Source organism: Neopsephotus bourkii, unplaced genomic scaffold, assembly GCF_033783945.1.
Source record: "Neopsephotus bourkii isolate Nb327-2 ecotype Australia unplaced genomic scaffold, CSIRO-AGI_Nbou_v1 NB_196, whole genome shotgun sequence".
Taxonomy (NCBI): domain Eukaryota; kingdom Metazoa; phylum Chordata; class Aves; order Psittaciformes; family Psittacidae; genus Neopsephotus; species Neopsephotus bourkii.
The window spans coordinates 9,054,012-9,073,588 of NW_026900709.1; the positions used below are offsets into that span (position 1 = coordinate 9,054,012).

Here is a 19,577-nt window from a genome sequence, read left to right on the forward strand (position 1 = left end):
ACCATCGGTGGTAATGTAAATTGAAAGAAATTTTTGCTATAATGCAGCTTTTAAAGAAAGAGTCATTCAAGCAACACTGCTGCAGTACCCAAATATTCTGTGTCATTAACGACTGAAGAATCCTCAGGGCTGTTAGTAATTATGTAGTAGGATGGTATAACCTGCTGTTGCTACATGAAGACATCAAATAAATACTATCAGCTAATACTTTTACATAGCACGTATTTGAAACTGGCTACACGAGATGGAACGAGCTCTGTTGCAGTCTCACAGCTCACCACAGTGAACAGAGAATGAATAACTTCGATGTGGTTTACATCACCTATGAAAAATGACTGGAAAATTGACAAAAAAAGATGTTAGCTCCTGACTTGTACATCTTAGTCAGCAGAGCTAGAGACAAATTATGAGAACAGCAAGGTCTGACTGCTTCCTTATGCAACCAGGAAAAAAAATATCTCCTTCTGTTGACAGACAGCTCTGTGCTCTGTCACTGCAGTTCAGCTGGAAAAGGCAGAAACAGGGGATGCTGAAGTGCAGCTTGCTTCTCCTTCCTGCTCCTGGATGGCTCTGACTGCTGCTACTGCACTTTGTACAGCTGCATACCAGGGCCCTCTCGCTGGCTCCCTGATGTGGGTCCTGCCTGTGGGTCTGCATAGCCATGGCACAGACTGAAGCCTCCCTCATGGTAAGGCTTTCTAAGATCTTTCTTTAGGGAGAAAAGAAAATTTATAATGTATTCTACTCTCTCTGTCTAGGTCCTTCCTTTGCTAGGATACCTATAGGGGTTATTGTTGTTTTTAAGCAGCTTTCCTAAATGGGGATCGCTGCCCTGATTTTATGTACCACACAGCCACACCAGCTGTGGTGTAGCACCAGAGAGAAGAGCATGGGGTAAGGACACAGGGGATGCTTAAACTGGCTTTACTGTTGAGAGAAATACAAATTTATTTCAACTTCACTGACACTTTCCTCCTTGAAAGCAGTGCTTCAGAGCTCACTTCTGTAGGGCCCAAAGTGACAGCCCTCCATCATTATTATAGGGTGTTAAAACAGTGGAAGAAACAGCCATGTACACCCTCAAAAGAAAAACTGATGCTTCTAATATGCCTTTTTTTCTGTCCTAGTTTAGTTCTCTAAGTGATGCTTATTCTCCTTCTACTTGATGAAATGCATTCACAGAAGTTAACTCCATTTTTTAAGCACACACATACCCAAACCAGAATTTGCTTAGAGTAAACATTTGTTTCCTTTTTAAATGGAGCTAATTGGCAATTAGCTTGATCTAATTAATGGCAGTGATTGCAAATTTACACCTTCCCTAAAAATTTATTCCAGGAAACAAATAGTTGTTTCTAGTCTTTCTTGATGTAAGCAAGCCAGGATGAGGCACAGCCGTTTGTGTCTTGAAAGAAATGATTGCAAAGGGGGTAGATTTGCATTTGTCGTCATGTGTTAATTATTCCATGTTAAATGGCAACCAATTAAATAAATACAAAAGAGGACCAAAGCATGTGGCGTAGGCAAGATTTTCACTGAAACATGAGAATGTTCCCACATGTTGGAAAGCGTCAGTCAAATGTAAGTGTGAGAAGGTGGTGGGACAGAAGGGAGGGACTGTGGTATGGTATACTTTGAAATGTTTACAGCAATCAGATTGGGACTTATGTTGACTACTGCGAGGTTTGTGTTACGATACAGAAGTGAGAAACTGAGCATTATCAAAGTTCATTTAAAAAAAAAAAAAAAAGGAAAAAGAAAACGCAAATCTCGTCCTAGGATTATAATATAGCATAGCTTGAGGTCTGGGGTATACAGTTTAATGAGATTGCTGTCTTACTCAGTTTATAGTAAGGCTGTAGTGCAGCTATGATTTCCCAGTCTAGGATAATTAAACTTTGTATTTTCAGTCATCGTGGAAAAGCATTAAAAGGCAGAAGCAGAGCAAGCTGAGTATTTCTACTACTTGGTAGGCAGGAGTAACTAATAAGCCTATAAGATAACAGATGTGCTTTTATTTTAAAATGCTAATGATTTCTGATATGCCAAGTAAATTCTCTTAACTATATGAAAATATAGAGAGGAGAAGGAAAGGGGTAATTTGCAGCAGGACTACATAGGGTAGCCACAGTATTGCTGATGAGAAGATCAGAGGAAATAAATCCAGCAGAACAAAACAGGCATTGGAAGAGAAGTATTCTGTATTGCTCTGTGGACTCTGAAGATTAGTGCAAAGTAAGAAGCAAACAAGGGAGACTGTTTTCCTGGTTTTGCCTGGGTTGTGAGGAGAGCAGCTATGACTCTGTACACTTTTTTCCCACTTGAAATTCTTGCATCACTTTCTAGCTCTTAAAATGGCACCTCATTTCCATTCCCAAGTTTCTGTATTAGCTGTTCTTCAAAAATGCTGTGGTAGACTTCTGTCATAAATTATATCACTGAATTGATCCAGCTTATCCCACTAACTCCATGAGAATATTTAAGTTCTTTTCCAAGAAACATCATGGAAACCTTCACGATGGGCAATGCATGCACCATGTATGCTAAATTACAAGCCCTCAGTGCATAAAGCTTAGAGTTCTGAAAAACAGTGTGTTTAAGCCCTGGAATGTCCCCTGAAGAGTGAGGGAGAGCACCACTGCCTGGGCGGATAGTGAGAGCATGATAGTGAAAGCCAGATAAGATGTAAACAAACTTTAACCCCTGAAAGATATTTTTGGGAAGTCTTCCACTGAAAGCAGCTGAGTCCACTGAAAACAATTCCTGGAGTCATAGATTTTTTTTTTGTCAGAAAAGTATGGAATTGTAAAAATGCATTTCTTGAAGGTTAATATGTTGACTTCTTTCAGGAAAGCAAATTCCTATTCTTTTACACCAATGTGGTAATGTATACAATGCTTAAAACACTATAGGCAGTGAATTGTACTTTAAATGAAGGATGAACTTCTACATCTGTTGTACCAGAACTAGATTCTCTCCAAGAATGTAAGTTTATTTTCACAAAGCTTACACTAGAAAAAAAGGATAAATCCTTTTGACAACCCTATTTTTCAACATCCACTAAATAACTCCTAATGTGTCTCACTAAAGGTTCTTGTGCTTGCTTGGAATACATTGCTATTTTGTCAGTACCTTTAATATTCATTCAAAACCCTCAGTACGTGAAGCTGCAAGGAAGAAAACTATTTTTGTATACTTGCTGAAGCTTGGTTTTTGCTTTGTGCTTCCAGTAGTATTATTCTCTTCTGATTACTGTTCCTGCTGCTTTTAGTTGCCACCTCTGCATTTTAAGCATAGTGGAAACTATGCAACATTGTGCATTGTTCTTTTTTTAGCCAGTATAAAGAATCAGGTAAGTACAAAAGTACTTGCCATGATTTTTTATGAGTTTGTTGCAGTTTTGGAGTGCAAAGTACGTTAGGTTTGGCAGACTTTTCAGGTGAAATGTAGCTGTATCTGAACTCAGAATTTCCCGAGCTTGGTAGATCATATTCTCATAATGCGATTCAGTAAGGGTACTCTGGGGTATGCATGCTAGGAGCGCACATATTTGTCTTCCTTCACTGCTATTTGTATAGCTTCTTTCAGATTTTTGCAGGATGACAGTGTTTGCATTTGGCCTACTTTAGTTATTATTAGATTCTTTCTGTGAACCATAATTGACTCTTTTCTGAGATGCCATGTAAGATGCCCGAAGTCCTTTACATATGTGATTTAAATATTTGATTTCTTCCATTAGTTTGTCTGCATGCCCTGTTTCACTCTTCAGCAACAATCTCAAATATTTTCAAGTCCCCTAATCTTCTGTAAAACTACCGAAAACGAGCAGTAGTACCTAGTGAGAAACTAACTGGGTACTGTCAATCAGGTACAGTGATGCTAAAGTTCAGTAATAGCATTTTGCCAAGAATTCCAGCAACATGGTAATGTAGCAAGAGGGGATTAGGCAGGATGGAAGCAGAACATGTTCCAGCTACTTTGCCAACTCAGTGAAATGGTGAGGCATCAATAGTTTGACTAATGTTGTCAGCTGAGTATTTTCTTCATATACCTGTTATGATTTTAATATCAGCCAAATTCTGCTATATTGTCAGGTTTTATGGTGTCTTTTGAACATTAATTTCTGTGCTACTTAATAAATTCTTTCCACAACCACCATCCAGGCCTTGAGGCCAAAGTAGAAGGTATGAAATTATGTAAGTAGTAGAGAATTGCTTGTGTTGCAAAATGGGGATGGGAATCCAGCATCAGCATTAATTGAATGCAGGGATATTTTTGGAATTTGGGGGAAAGGCAGGTGGTGGCAAGAGAGGAAGAATTCCAGGTTATTGATTTCCTAATTACAAGCAGGTCATGTCAGACACTAAAATCAATAACTTGTTCACTCACATTTCTGCATGACTGGAAACTACTGTGAGTTATCATGGTGTGTATTTTTATTTAAACAGCAGAGTAGATGACCTTACATGAGGGTCAAAGCTGGTGAGCTAAAGTATGTTGCAAGTGAAATTTCAAAGGGATATCTGCTAGCTAGTGAAATTGTACTTTCACGTGACTAAGCAATTTTAGACAAGTACTGTAGCCAAGAATCAAAATAGGATATTTTTGCCCAAGTGATTAAGCACAGATTCTTCACACTGTAAAAATATTTCTCCAAGTTCATTCAAGCACCTAAACATCTGACTGGATGGTAGCCAGAAGCTAACTGAAAAAACTTGTCCTTGTATAGGCTGGAAGCAATGAAAAAACTATTGCTGGAATGTGTAGTTTTGAGAAAATATCTAAGTCAGTTACTCTTTAAATACACTTTATTGCAGTCTCTCTCTTTACTCTTTTAACTAAAGTTGCTGGAAAACGTTCAACAACTGGGAGTCAAAAGCATAAATACTCAACATGTATTCTAGAAAGCATCTTATGATGAAAAAACCTCAAACCACTAAATCTGCTTTAGCAGGCTCATGTACATTCATGCGGTTACAAAAAGATTAAAATATGCCAGTGAGTACTGTATTCTTTCTTCTGTTGGACGTCAAATAGGCATTGTGTTCATGGGGAGACTGAAGCACTCCAAATTCCAGTGCATCAGTCAGGTGCCAGATATTTCTCTGTATGAGAAGCCAAATTTTCATTTTGACATGGAGTTTTTCCTTTTTTTTTTTCTTTGTTGATTGTTAAAATTTTTGAGAACAAAACAAATTGGACACTGACAGTTCTGCAAAACAGGGGCTGTCTTGCTGATCTGAAAAACTGAACACAGCACTGCAAATATCTGAGTCACCTTTTTCAGGTTGCTAGAGGTATCTTGCTCAGGAATGGTATAAGTGGAGATACATTAATTTAATCTCAGCCACCAGAATTAAGTCTTCTTCAATTCAGATACTATTTGCATTAAAATGTTGTTGTGCCTAGCCTAATAAACCCTGCTTCTCAGGGCTCTTTTGATAAGGGATAGTAGTTAAGCCTGTTCTTTTCACTAGGACCTCAAAATATTGAAATCTTCAAACTGGAGAAGCGCTGAGCTCATTACTTACTCCAAAACTATGCTCAACAAAAATAACTGGCTTTGCAACAATTCTTCAAGTTTGGGTTTATACAGTTTTTTACAGGATAACTTGGGTTGGATCCTTAGGAAAGTTGGAATAATGCAGGGATATGTATGTCACCTCACACTACTCTTGCCAAGTCAATGAGCATGACAGCCGTGATTGTAGTGAGAATTTGGCTGGCTCCAGAATAATTGAAGCTGACAGCCAGTATGGAGCTGAAGCACATCTGCCTCATTCAAGGAGGAGAGCTGTTCAGGAAATTAATATTGCTGTGTACTGTATTTTAGGAAATAACTAGCTGTGGTAAAGAAAACATGGATATAAGACAACAGTTGCAAAGCAGAGAGGTTATATGCTACAAACAACAGGCTTGCTAGAACAAGTAGTCTGTATTGTTGATGTTTGTACATTATGGCTTGACTTGCATCATCTGACTGTTTATTTTGTTCACTAGTTATATCACTTGCAAATTTAGGAAAACCAAATTTAATTCTTCAAGGTACTGAAAACTATAGCTTAAAGAAAGGATTTGCTCCTGTGCTTGAAGTGAAATAGTATGTGCTTAAATACTCTGTTGAATTGGATCCGGAATGTTCAGTATCTCATGGGACTCATCTCCTGACAAATAACTCCTTTTCTGCATATATCTGGAGACTAGTTCTAGCTTATTAATGTACAATAATATTATTGCTGCCCAAATTCTTGAAATGACCAAAATCACTACACTAAAAAGTCCAGTCACATGGAGTAAAATATCACTGTCATGTTTCCATTCCCTTGATATTAACTGTTGTACAGATTCTGGCAAATTATGTTGCATCATTTTGTGACATATAGAACTTGAGAGACTGAGTCCAAGTTCAGTCTATTTAATTTTCAGCTTTTAGATCTCGGCTATTGCAAGTATTTATGGTCACCCATTTATTCACATTTGAGGTTTATCTGTTTGTAAATGGATTACACAAGTGTGGTGGGTTGATCATGACTGGAAACCAGGTGCCATCAAAGCCCCTTTATCACTCCCTTTTCCCAGCTGGACAAGGGGGAGAAAATATAACAAAAGGCTCATGGGGCGAGATAAGGGCAAGGAAAGATCACTCACCAATTATAGTCATGGGCAAAATCAGACTCAACTTAGGGAAATTAATTCAATTTATTACCAATCAAATCAGATTAGCAGAAATAAAAAAACAAGTCTTAAACCACCTCCACCTCATCTTCCCAGGCTCAATTTCACTCTCAAATTCTCTACCTCCTCCCCACCCCCAGCAGCACATGGGGACGTGGAATGGGATTGTGGTCAGTTTATCACACATTGTCTCTGCTGCTCCTTCCTCCTCAGGGGGCCATTCCTCACACTCTTCCTCTGCTCCAGTGTGGGCTTCCTCCTACAGACTTCTTGTTCACAAACTGTGAAGTGTGGGTCCCCTCCATGGGGTGCATTGTTCAGGAACAGGCTGCTCCAGCATGGGTCCCCTGCAGTGTCACAAGTCCTGCAGCAATCTTGCTCCACTGTCGGCTCCTCTGTCCATGGACCACTGGTCCTGCTGAGAGCGTACTCCAGCATGGGGGTCACACGGGGTCACAGCCTCCTTCAGGCATGCCCCTGATCCAGCATGGGGTCCTCCACAGACTGCAGGGGGAGATCTGCTCCACCATGGACCTCCATGGGCTGCAGGGGCACAGCCTGCCTTGCCATGGTCTGCACCATGGGCTGCAGGGGAATCTCTGCTCTCGTACCTGAAGTGCCTCCTGCCCTCCATCTGCACTGACCTTGGTGTCTGCAGAGTCCTTTCTCTCACATATTTTCACTCCTCTCTCTGGCTGCCATTACTGTTGCACAAGCAGTGTTGGGGTTTGTTTTACCCTTCTTAACTATGTTATCCCAGAGGTGCTCTACCATAGCTGATGGGCTCAGCCTTGGCCAGCAGTGAGTCCATCTTGGAGCCGGTTGCCATTGAATCTATTGAACACAGGGGAAGCTTCAAGCAGATTCTCACAGAAGCCATCACCTGTGCCCCCCCCCCAGCTACCAAAACCTTGCCACACAAACGCAACACAACAATTTTATTTTTTCTTTAGGATATAAAATATCAGCATACTTTAAGATTAATAGAGCTTCTGAATTGCATGGGAAGGAAGAAAACAAATACAAAGAATTGAAAATGTGCTGCAAACTTGTTTACCAACCTACTCAGCTATTGGTTTTAACATATGAAAATATGATTTGTAACTTATGCTTCTTGCCTTCGGGTAAACCTCTAGCATATAGAGAAAAGCTAGGAAGTAAGTGGAGAAAAACTGTTACTGTACCTCTGGGAAACAGGTCAAATTATATCTAGAAACATAATTGTAGCATATTTCATATGTGGGGGGACTCCTAGGTTTCCTGTGCTCTGCTGCAGTAACTAAAAAGTTGTCTGTAATATGAGATCTGTGTCTAAGTTAATGTTTAAAATTAACTTTGCTATTTACCAAATGTTTAACTTAAAGATTTTTCTAACAGCTATTTTAGCCATCTAAACTATTAGATACAAACGGTGGAGAAAACCTGAAATGCTCATAAAAATTGCTTTTTAATTCGAAGAAGAAAGGGGTGAAATACAGATGGAAAAATATGTGAGCTAAAGCAGTGACTAGGCACTGGAAATTCTGAGGACAAGGACGTGAGGATGGCAGGAGAGGACAATGCAGTGAACACGGGCAGATGCAGCTTGGGGAATGCAGCCTTGAATTGGCAGTGGAGGTGGTTCAGTTGTGAGGGAAGGACAGCTATTGCTAACAACTGCTCCTCTTTTCCATGGAGCATTGCCAACTAGTAAAGCCTGGGTTATGAATCACATGCCCTGTTACCAAGTGTCGCATCAAAGACCAAAATTCTTTTCTTAGGATTGCAAGGAATTTATTGTTATTTAATCTGGAGAAGTGACACTGGAATGGTGTTGCACTGGGTTGTCACTTCATGAAAGTCTGCAGGTGGGAAGCTGAAGCCCATAAGTTAGATTGGCTCAATAGTTTGAGGTGTCTGGAGATATGCTAAATAATGGTGTTTAAAATACCTGTATTAATTGAATAATATTATAAGAATATTGGTGTTATGTAGTGATTTTGACCTGAGTGATCCAGAAAAGTGGCAATTAATAAGCTCCATGTGGTGATCAAAGACTGGCACCCCTTTCACTTACCAGCTCGGCATTAGTAGTGATCTGATCCCATTTTTGTAGCTTTTATTTTGGAACTTTGAGGGAAGTTCTCTGATGTTGCTGATTTGGAAGGCATTCAGACATCTGAAGCTGGAGATAGACATCTGCTGTGCTGAAAGCCTGAACAGGGAGATGTGCTAAGCAAAGCAGATCAAACTGTGGGCTAGAATCCCGTTCTTGCTGAAGGTCTAATAGTACTCACGGCTGGCACTGATTTACAAAGTCACCCTAAAGAAGCCATTGAGGACATTCTGTCTGGATTTAGGCCAGGTCTCTTTCTTTTAATGGCCTTCCTTTCTTCTCTCTTCTCCTGAGTTTCCTTTTATCTGGCTATTGGATCATGGCTAGAAGTCAGAGAGGATGGGCCTAGAGCCAGGAGAACATCCATATGAGCACTAGCAGAATCTATCCTGAAGAATGAGCATTATGAAGCAATGCTGCAAGTATAAATTGAAGAGACTTGTTTGTGACCATGCCCAAGTAGAACACTGTAGAGCTCTCATGAGGTTCAGCTGGCCTTATGTTGTCCAACTTGTCCATGTACATGAAAATTCTTATCATACAGAGTCTGATGTTGGAGATTTTCTTTTGCTCTCTGTTTACAGCTAATTTCATTAAGTGATTTGTTTGATGGTTGTTTTTTTTTGTTAAGACAATGGCCAAGGAAGAATTCATTATTTCCTCTTGTAAAGTTCTCTCTCTCCCACCTTTCCATCTAGGCATAGTTGTGATACAAATCTGTCACGTTTCTGAGTCCTAGGGTGTCTAACTGAAAAATGCTGCTGATATTCTTAAGCCAGGACTCCATAAATACAAAACTCCTTAAATAAATTCTGATAATTTTTTTTAAAAAAAAAAGCTTTTCCTGAAAGGTTATCTAATTGCTTTTCTACTCACTGTCTATTGATTTTACTACTGTATTTCAAGTAATTCTTCATCTAATTATCTCTAAGCACTATAATTATGGCCAATTATCATAATACATAGCTTGTATAATTTCATTATATTCATTGGTGACTCGAAATCCAAGCTGATACAAAGATGAAAGCAGAGTCTAGACCATTATGTTCTGTTCCACTACTGTGGGAGTCTGATATAAGGCACTCTCCCTAATGTCATGTGAAAGATGGTGCACTTTTTAAAACAGCTTTTCTCATAGAAGATGAGAGATGTGGTGGGTAACAAAGTAGCCAGGGCACCAAAGCAGACCTGAGAATTGTGGGTGTAGTCACAAAAAATAATCCTAAAGTTTTTGGTGCTTGGTCATCAAGAATGGCATTTTATTACCTGAACTTATCCATAAATGTAAGCCTTGCAGAAAGCACTTGAGTAAAACTTGACTTGTGTTCCTTCAGAAGGGAATTCAGAGCACCTGCTTCCACTGACAGGAAAAGGGTCGGAGGGCTGTGCTAACTAGATTTCCTGGTAAAATTAGATAACAAAATTCAGATGGGATTAATGCTCCTTTTCTCCTAAGGGTTCAAACAAAGAAACAAATTTCCCTAGATAGAGCTTCTCAGGATTTAAAAAAAAAAGTTACTTCAGACATGGTGTACGGTCTTGTGACTTTCATATCTCCTGTGATTTTACCCAAGTAAGGCACGCTATGTTTCAATTTGTTACTGTGTAAGATGACATTATCTTACATTATTTGGTTTATGGACAAGGTCTTCAACTAACCTGCCTTCATCAGAAGCTTATAATTCAGTAGGAAGTGTTTGTTCAGCTACTCAGTGATTAGGAGGATTAATGATATAATGTTACATATTTTATAGAAACATTTCAGATACCTCCAAAATAGGCATCCAATACAATTTTTGATGGCTGGGTTATCATGCCTATCCTTTACTTACTACCTCAAAGCAACTTGACTCTCTTCTGTGTACTGCATCCCATTGCCAGTCCTGCATGGATGTCACTTATACCTTAGGATGTCTCAAATGTTGCTATACAAACACATTTTAGCACCTTAATCTTGCCTTTTCCAGCTTGAATATAAATATTTAACAATATAAATTGGTGTGAGATACTGCCACTGAGATGTTCCAACTTCAACAAAAATAACTTCCAAACTGTTGTTATGTCAGATGGAAACCTATAAGCAAAACTTCTAAAATGTTGTTTGGTTTTGTTTGTTGGTTTTTGGGTTTTTTTTTTTGCAACCCAGAATTGAAAAAGGAAGTGCTTAACAAAACAAAGCAATATTATCATTGCAAACCAAGCACCTAAAGTAGTTATTTAGCAAACAGGAGAATTTTGGTACTATTATGGTGTGTTGTATTGTATCTCAGAGAATTTTGGTATCATTGCTTTAAATTTTATCTGGAGTTGATAGAACATGACAATTTCAGCCTGTAATGAATTATCTCTATTGGAAGATAATTTGACAGTTTTATAAACTGTCACATCCATAATTTCAATGATAAATTAGAATGTTCACACAAAATATCTTGAACTGAAAAGCAGTGGTCTTCAAATTTAGTTAAAGCAACAGACTTCAGGATTTTATGCTCCCTTCCACAAAAAGTGCAACAAAGTTGCTGCCTTCTCTCAGTTACCTGCAGAGGATGCTACCTGTGCAATGTGCTACCAAGTTTGATGTTAGTACAATATGTTTAGGAGGAGAAAAGTGAGTTTTCATGAAAGATATTTAGTGTTTTTTTCATAAACTTTTTAAAAATGTATGATTTTGTAACCTAAAGTATTTTGAGGAGAAAGCTTATCCTCTGTAGAAATGTTTGATTAGTCAAAACCAATTCTCCTCTGAAAAAAAATAATCCAATGGATAATTTGCAATCATTTCCGTCTTGTGATGCTTTGTTGGTTTAGTGTCTTTACTATATTGCTCTGCTAATTACAACAATGCTCAGTTCTATCGTCACAAAGTATAATAACTCATGTTTGGAAAGGTATCTGCAAAGCAGATATTCCTTCCAAGTTAAAAAGTTAAACATCTAGACTTCATTTGACAGTAGATACGTGTTTCTCATTTCTTACTACGTTTCTAATATAAACTACAGGCTTCTTCAAAAGAAGCTCAAACTTGACCCAGGGAAATCTCATTCACCCTTGTATGCTCATCTTTTGGAAACGTGTACTACAGAGAAGTGTTTATGGAAAAATGAGAAAGATGTTAGGGTTTTTTTGTGATAGCATTTAATCACCCAAAATAAAACATGCCTCTATCTAAGATAACAAGAGTATTGTCATTGCTCTCAATGAATCCAGAAGCAGGATGCCAGACTGAACTTAGCTGCTATTTATTAAATGAGGTCTGTATCTTTTTGCAGATTGTTCAGTATCAACTCTAAAGTCAAATCTTGCTACATGTTACTGATGAGAAAGAATTACAAAACGTGAAGCACTAATGAAAATGTTTCATTTCTTTTTCTTTTTCTTTTTTTTTTTTAAGAAAATCTAGCATGTTAGCAGGTACAGACTAACATTTTCTCTGTGGTGCTTTTTCTTTTCTGAACTTGAAATTTGAAATTATACTTCATATCACTTAACACAATGTTTCCATACTAACAGTTAAAAGCTCTTATAATAAGTAGACCAAAACTTTACAATCTACTCTGACATCTTTTGCCTTTGGCAATTTTTTAAATGGATGCATAAATATATAGACATCTTGAATGGTCTTTTAATGGCTATAAATTCTCTTAAGCTAATTCAAAGTTTATTTTGCCTCTGTAAATGCCTCCTGCTGATGTCAGGGGCCCTCAACCCAGCTCTGTTTCTCTAACCTGGCAAAGCACTTAAACTAGCACTGAACTTCAAGCACAGGAATAGATAATGGGTATTAAAAGGTTAACCTTGTGTGTAAATCATTTCTAGGCTATCTATCAGCTCCTTCGAGGAAAGAAATTAGCTTCAAAATATCCTGACACTTCCATAGCTTCAGGAGAAAGTCACACAAATCAGTAAGACCTGGTGTGTAGTAGAAAAGAGGTCAAAGATTTTGATGCAGAAAGATTCAGTGTGAGAACACAAAATTTATTATGTGACCTTGTAAAACATTATCAGCAGAACAGATACTGCTGAAAATATTGCATTAGGTGCAACTATAGCCAACAAATTCAGGAGATAGTCAATACTTTTGTTTCAGTTTAGATATAGAGTTTATTTTTTAAATTATTATTCAGTAACTTGCAGGGGACATTATTTGACTAAGATGATGTGGCCAAAGTCAGCCATGATAGAATTGCTTAAAATTTGTCATGACTAAGAACTATGTAGATTTGGGATTTTTAGCACGCAACACGGAGAGACAGGCTAAGCAAAAGCCAGTGTAACCAGAGAAGAAACCAGTAAGACAAGAAGGTGCATGGTGTTGACTCCAGTAAATACAACAGATAAAAGGACCATGTTGATCTGGGGCAGCAAGTCATTGATAAAAGTTCGTATGAGGGCTATTGTTAGCCTGCAATGACTGGTGGAAAAAGTATACTGTAGACAGCCCTGAAACGAGAGGTCACAATGGAAATGGACAGGTCTGATTCTTCTTTAGGTCATCTGTGTCCTCAGCAATTCCAATCACTTCCACTTTCCTTCACTAGGATTTAGCATCATCTTCAAGCAGATTGAGTTAGCTTTCAGTGCAGCATTAGAAGTCTTGCAAAGTTTTAGCTAGATCTGAATGTCCCCATTCTATTCACTACAGCTTAGCAAAAAAATTTTGGTTTTAGTTAGTGAGTCCATGCACATTTGTATTATTGTCTTCTAGATAAGCTAAGGACATTTTCATCATTGCAAAAATAAATATTTTAGATTTTACCTATTTTTTATTGCTTATCTGTCTACTAAACTCAAACTCAATTGTAAAAATATGGTAAATTCTTAATACAGTAAGAGTTCACCCAGAAAAATCGATGTTGAAGAATGACAGCAAAGAGAGTCGTACAAGTAGTATGACTTTGCCATGTACTCAAGCATTTTTGGAGCCCAGACAGTACATTAAGAAGTGACAGATTCATGTAGTTTAGCCGATGATTTATAAAGTTTGCTAGCTGATTTAATAGAGTGCTAGAAAGCGTTGTTGTTCAACCAAGTAAAGAGAATCATAAAATGGTAATGAATGTTATGACAGTTCATGAATATTTCATTTGGGGTCTCTTTCAGATGCCTGATAGTTTACCTCAAGATCTAGGAGTATATTGCATATAAATCTGATACAGGGTAGAACTGCACAATATGCCAAGAGGCAGAGAGGAGAGGCCTGAAACAGCAAAGTGTGTTTGAAGAAGTGTCTCAAAAGCACTATATCTCAGTTAAGTTTTCTACTAAGTGGTCATGAATTGTAAAGTATCTAGGGCAGGAAGCAGTGGTCTTACATTTCTTTATTTGCTATTTGAACGTTTACAAACAACAGGTAGTTTTTTTCATGTTTGCCATCTTTACCAATGACTTCTGAGAGTACTGGTTTATTGTAACTTTGAAGGTAAGCTTTATTTGAAAAGGCCAACTAAATTCTCATATCGTCAGTTATTGCTTACACATGCTGACCAGAGCCATGTACAGTGGGGACAGACACTTGTGATAAGGTAAATCTGAAACAAAGACTTCAATTTTTTCATCTCTAACATACTGTTCTCTATGCTGCTTTAAGTCTTGCATGGGTATATTTGCCCCTAATCAATTAGGTATTCCATTGTTAATTTTGTAATAGGTCTTGAATACTTCAAATTATTTGTGTTCTAATGCCAAATATCATAAAAAAAAGAAAAAGTTTTGTCCATATAAGCTGTTTTTCACTGTCTTTTGATGCACACAAGCAAGATGGACCTGCCTTTTCACAGCAGCGCTGTACAGCATGAGCTGGAAGTTCTTCTGTTCCCATTTCCTTCGTTGTTTCTTGTGACAAACCGCCTTAGAACAATGGACTTGCAAATTCATGCAGCCTGAAGGCTTGCATAACTTAAAACAATGAAAGAGCAATGTCTGCGAGAAGATCAGCAGCAGTGCCATGTTAGAAGTTTACTTTAATGAGTATAACTCAGAAAAGGTGAAAACAAATATGAAGGACTTGAAGGGGCTTACCCAGTTAGTTTGCAGGTTTTCTGTAAGCGCTTGTATATGAAACAAGAGTGAATCCCACCCCACAGTCTGAAGGCTGTGGGATGAAGGGTCTTGTATTAGCTGTGGGATGAGAGGTCTTGTATTAGCGCATGATCCAAAATTCAGCTTCATTTTTCTATCTTGTAGACAAGATGAGCTTGTATCTGTGGATGAAAATGCACTATTTGCAATGAATTAAAAGGAAGGTGATAGGAAAGATTCTTTGCTGCTAACTGTATCTTGGCACAACTTTGTACCACTTGACACCATCTGAAAGACAGTAAGACGGGAACGGCATTTCATGAAAGCTGCAAGGCTTTGCAGTTTGTCACACTGGTTGAATCACTATTTATGAAGGGGTACAATTCAGTATTAAAAATCTCTGTAGCACAAATCATTGCTTACGTTCAGCAAAAGGCCTAGAAGTCCATAAATGAGTCTGCTTTTACCAAATTAATTGATACTGCAATACAAACAAAAATGCGCAGTTTCCCCATATAGTTTACTCCGTTTCATTATAACCAGCATAGGTAGCTGGTGCAGTCTTACACAGGTAAGCCCAAATATTGTTATTTGTTTTATTATTACCGTCACACTGTGGACAGTAACACACTGACCAAACAGTGCGCACAGAGTTTTCAGTAGCTTCAAAGAGAGCCTGATCTATATTTGCAAGATGGGCAAAGGAGTCTGAAAATACTTGTGAAGAATTGTTTGTTCTGCTCCGGCTTGTGTCAAGGTCTGCTCTGCAACCCAGAGAGAGAAAGAGGTATGCTGTCCTAGCAGATTTGACTTATGTTTAAAGTAATTTGTTTGGCCAGTGTTTATTACTTAATAATCAATCTTTATTATTACATTAATTCTAATTGGGATATGTGAAATATGTAGTGCATTGACCACATGACATCAGTTTACTTGCTGAATAATTTAAGCTATTTCCTTCTAATACCTTAGGCTGCAATATCATTACTTTTAGGCTGTCCTAATATTCCAGTTATATTGATGTTATTTCACTTGTTATTACCTTCTTGACAGGAAATTGTTTTTCAAATATGGAAATCTTGCTCAAATATTTCTAGATGACAGAATCCTGCATTAGTCTATAATGCATCATAATAACAAAACAGGGCAACACAGAGCAGATGATTTGTTTTCTAACCTGTGCCAGGCTTCACAGTGCAGGGACAAAAGATGCCAGAAGGAGAAGTTTGGTCTGTATATTTTTTATATATTCTTATGCATTTGCCAAAATTCAGGGAATAATCTTGCTGATAATACAGAGGCAGCAAACACACAACCCTTAAATGGACAGAGTGATTTATCCCACTTCATGATGCTTTGTAAGCAATATGTATCGCTCCTGTGAGTCTTCTGCTTAAAGAATTGTAAGAAATATGTCTTACTATTACTTTTATTGATAAAACAGACTAAACCACCTTAATTCATTCTTCATCCAGAGTCTTTTATCACAGGGTGATTGTGATTAGGATTCTGATCACCCTGTGTGCCACTCTGAGATTGAGAGTCTCTATCTACTCATCTATTATTCTTCATGAAGTAAAGCTCCAGTGTGCCATCTGTTTTCTTACTGAGTCTTGCATGTAGCTGCAAAGAGCTCATCACCAGAGATTGAGTCTGGCAAGCAAGCTTTAGATTTGCTTAGAGGTAGCCAAGCATTTGCTGCTACTGGCCTGTTTAAGTTTCAGGTGAAAATAAACTACTTTTCTCTGACATGTTTTAATTTATATTTGATCTAGTATTTATTTACATTTAATTTTTACTTAATTTCTATTGATCATAATTGACTTTGGGGTTTTGTTTGCTTTTTTTCAATTCAAAATCAATTGGGAAAAGACCCCAGAGCCATAAGTAAGCATGCTGTATAGCTTTAATTGAGGACAAGTATGTCTTATATCATAATACAACTTGAATTAACAAAGGCTGTTTTATGCTGATGATGTCTGCCCCTTTTGACAGAAGAAACAGAGATGGTTTCTGGTATGCTCATGCTCAGACAGAAATTGGTAGCAGCAACCAACTGAATATACCTGAATATCATCATCCCATAATTGCTCTTGCTTAACCTTTGCTTTATTTTAAGAATGTAGGATTGAAAGCTGAAGCACCCAGGCATTACAAGTTTACATTAAGTTGTACAAGATTGAAAGGCAGGATGCTGAACACTGCGTAAGGTCGGGATGTGGCCATCTCCAGGACATCCCACCATCCCTGCCCCATGTACCACTGTCTCCTACAATAAGAAAGTGTAGCTCTACCTGGCTCACTGCCACTGAGCTTTCCCCGTTTTCCTTGAGGCTTTTTTTTTTTTTCCTTTAAACTGCACAATGCTATTGGAGCTTCATAAGCTGCAGTATTTTATAATAGTCTGCGCTATTCCCCAAAGAGCAATAAAATGTAGCTTTGGAGGCTTCTCTTTTTGATCCATTATTTAGAGCCTAATTTGTGCTATCTGCAATCCCCACATCAGTGCCAGGGGTCCTGTAGTTCTGCAAGCTCCCTTCAGGACTAGACTAAAATCATAAATCCTTTTTTAGGAGGTATTTAGACATCATCATAGTACAATTTTTTTACAATCTGCTCCTCTTACCATGGATTTGATTTTCATAGCAGAGAAGGCCTGTCTGAGGAAACAACTCTATTTCTTACTGACTCTTAGCTTCCAGATTATATTTTTACTTGGCAACAAAACTTTCTATCCCAAGGTGATGGTTAGACTGTATTGGTCCTGGGCTCAGCTCAAGCAAACGTTTGTGTTTGTACAAAACCTGGCTATTTTCCCCATATGCTCAGTAGGACTCTGGGAACTGAGCCATACAGGGTCAGCAAGATCTGAAGTCATTAGCTCTGTGCAGATTCTACATAAAGCAATGCAGGTTATTAGATTATGTCAGTAGTAGAAAGGGAGTTTATTTTTCTTTCATTCCTGTAAATGACAGCTTTATAATATGCACACACTTGGGCAATCAGTCTTTCTTTTTTTCTCTCTTCCTCCTCACCCCCATTTTCCTTTTACAGCAGGAGTCAAACCATTCTTTTCCTTAAATATGCCAAGGCCTTTTTTCACTTCCATTGAATTCATTTTGCTATATATAATGTTTTGCCTGACATGGCAGTCTAGTGATGCCACATGGCAGTCTAATACTGCATTATGATTCATTCAAATACCATAGCTGCACACAGTACTTGACAAAACTAGTCCCTGACAGGGTCTTTAGCCCAAGCAGTTTGCAGTCTAAGTGCTAATGATGCTGTGTGGTGAAAACCCAGAGTCATGGGCGTGCTGCTGGCAATAACTGTACACAAGTATTGCGGGCTTCATATTTGCAGCACCAGGGAATTTTGTGTGGGCTTTAAAGCAGCTCAGAAGGCAACTTTGTTGAGTTAGAGAGTTAGAATGCATGTGAGTTAAACAAGAAGCAGCGTAACACCCCTTCCTGCTGGGTGAAGGGTCCTTGCACAGGGGGTCAAGAAGGAGCACAGGGGTTTGGTTTTTACTTTAAAAATTACAGGCATGTCTTAGATTAAGGAGTCCTTGAAACACAGTTCATCCAGAATGCTGCTCACAGGAATACCCTAGGGATATAATCTATAATGGTATATTACCTTGTTTCACCTCACAGGCCCTCTCTGAGAACCAAAGGCAATCTTTTCTTTTCTTTTTTTTTTTTCCCTTTTCCATTATTTTTGACATTGAGTAGCTCCAGGAAGGGGAAGCACAAGGTTTCTCAAGACTCCCAAAAGCCACTCTCTCTAGCAGGAGGTAAGAATCATTGTGCATGTTACATAAATAGCTAGAGAGAACAAAACCCTTCAAAGAGAGCAGAGCCTGGAGATTAAAAATGGTAAGTCAGAAATTAGTCAGCAGAAAGGAGAGATTTATTCATGTACTTATTCAGCCATTGCCCTGGGGACTACATGATTTGATATCAGTATGAAAAGTGCAGATGGACCAAAAGAAGCTTATGGTCTGCAAGTCAGGGATGGTCTGAGAGACAAGAGCTGCTGCTTCTTTCTAACAGTGCTGTTTTGTTCCTCCCTCTTTGTGGGTGTTTTGTTTTATCTTCTTTCCAAAAGAGCTGTTATCTTCAACACCTTCTGAAGAAAAATCAGTGTGATCTTATGTAACAGGCTAAAACAGTCGCTAACAGTGGTGGTTTGCCATGGAAATTGGCAGACTAATATCTCTCAGAACATCATACCTTATTTTACTGCCTGATGACAAGGATGGCAAGGCCATGCTACTGCTTTGAGTATCCGATCCTCCTTATGCCACTGAAATCATCCACATCACAGTGTAGTAATTAAGTAATGCTTCTGCTGTAGCTCCAGATGTGCTCTGAAAACCTTCAGGCTGGAAGAGGCTGTACACAAGGAAGATAACACCTCCCTGCTCCCCCATGCACACCAGGTCTGGCTCTTACCTACATTATTAATTGTTTGTTCGAGGGATTTTTAATAACCATTCTTCAGTTATCAAAATGTTCATGTTTTTTGGTAAATTGCAACATATATTATCTAACAAGATACAATATGTCTGAAATAGTAAGGGAAAAATGAATACCTGCTGCTTTCAATTCTGATATCAAAACTATGTGTGACATAATACTGCTGGTCAGAAGCAGCAGACTAAGCTGCTAATGGCCATGTTATCTGTGAAATACAGATTTTTTCTTTCCACAGATTGCTTGAGGGAAAAGTACAGAACAGTGAATTCTCACATTTCAGACTCTCTCTTGATAAAAATAAATGT

General features: G+C 38.3%; 1 long non-coding RNA gene across 1 annotated transcript in view; it reads left to right on the forward strand.

The window, feature by feature from the left end:
* Positions 1-409: 409 nt before the first annotated feature.
* Positions 410-19,577, forward strand: part of LOC133226077 (uncharacterized) — a 52,702-nt gene continuing 33,534 nt past the window's right edge. Inside the window, exons 1-2 of the long non-coding RNA XR_009729399.1 lie at positions 410-688; positions 19,157-19,235. This is a non-coding gene — a long non-coding RNA (uncharacterized LOC133226077). The remainder of the gene's footprint in view (positions 689-19,156; positions 19,236-19,577) is intronic.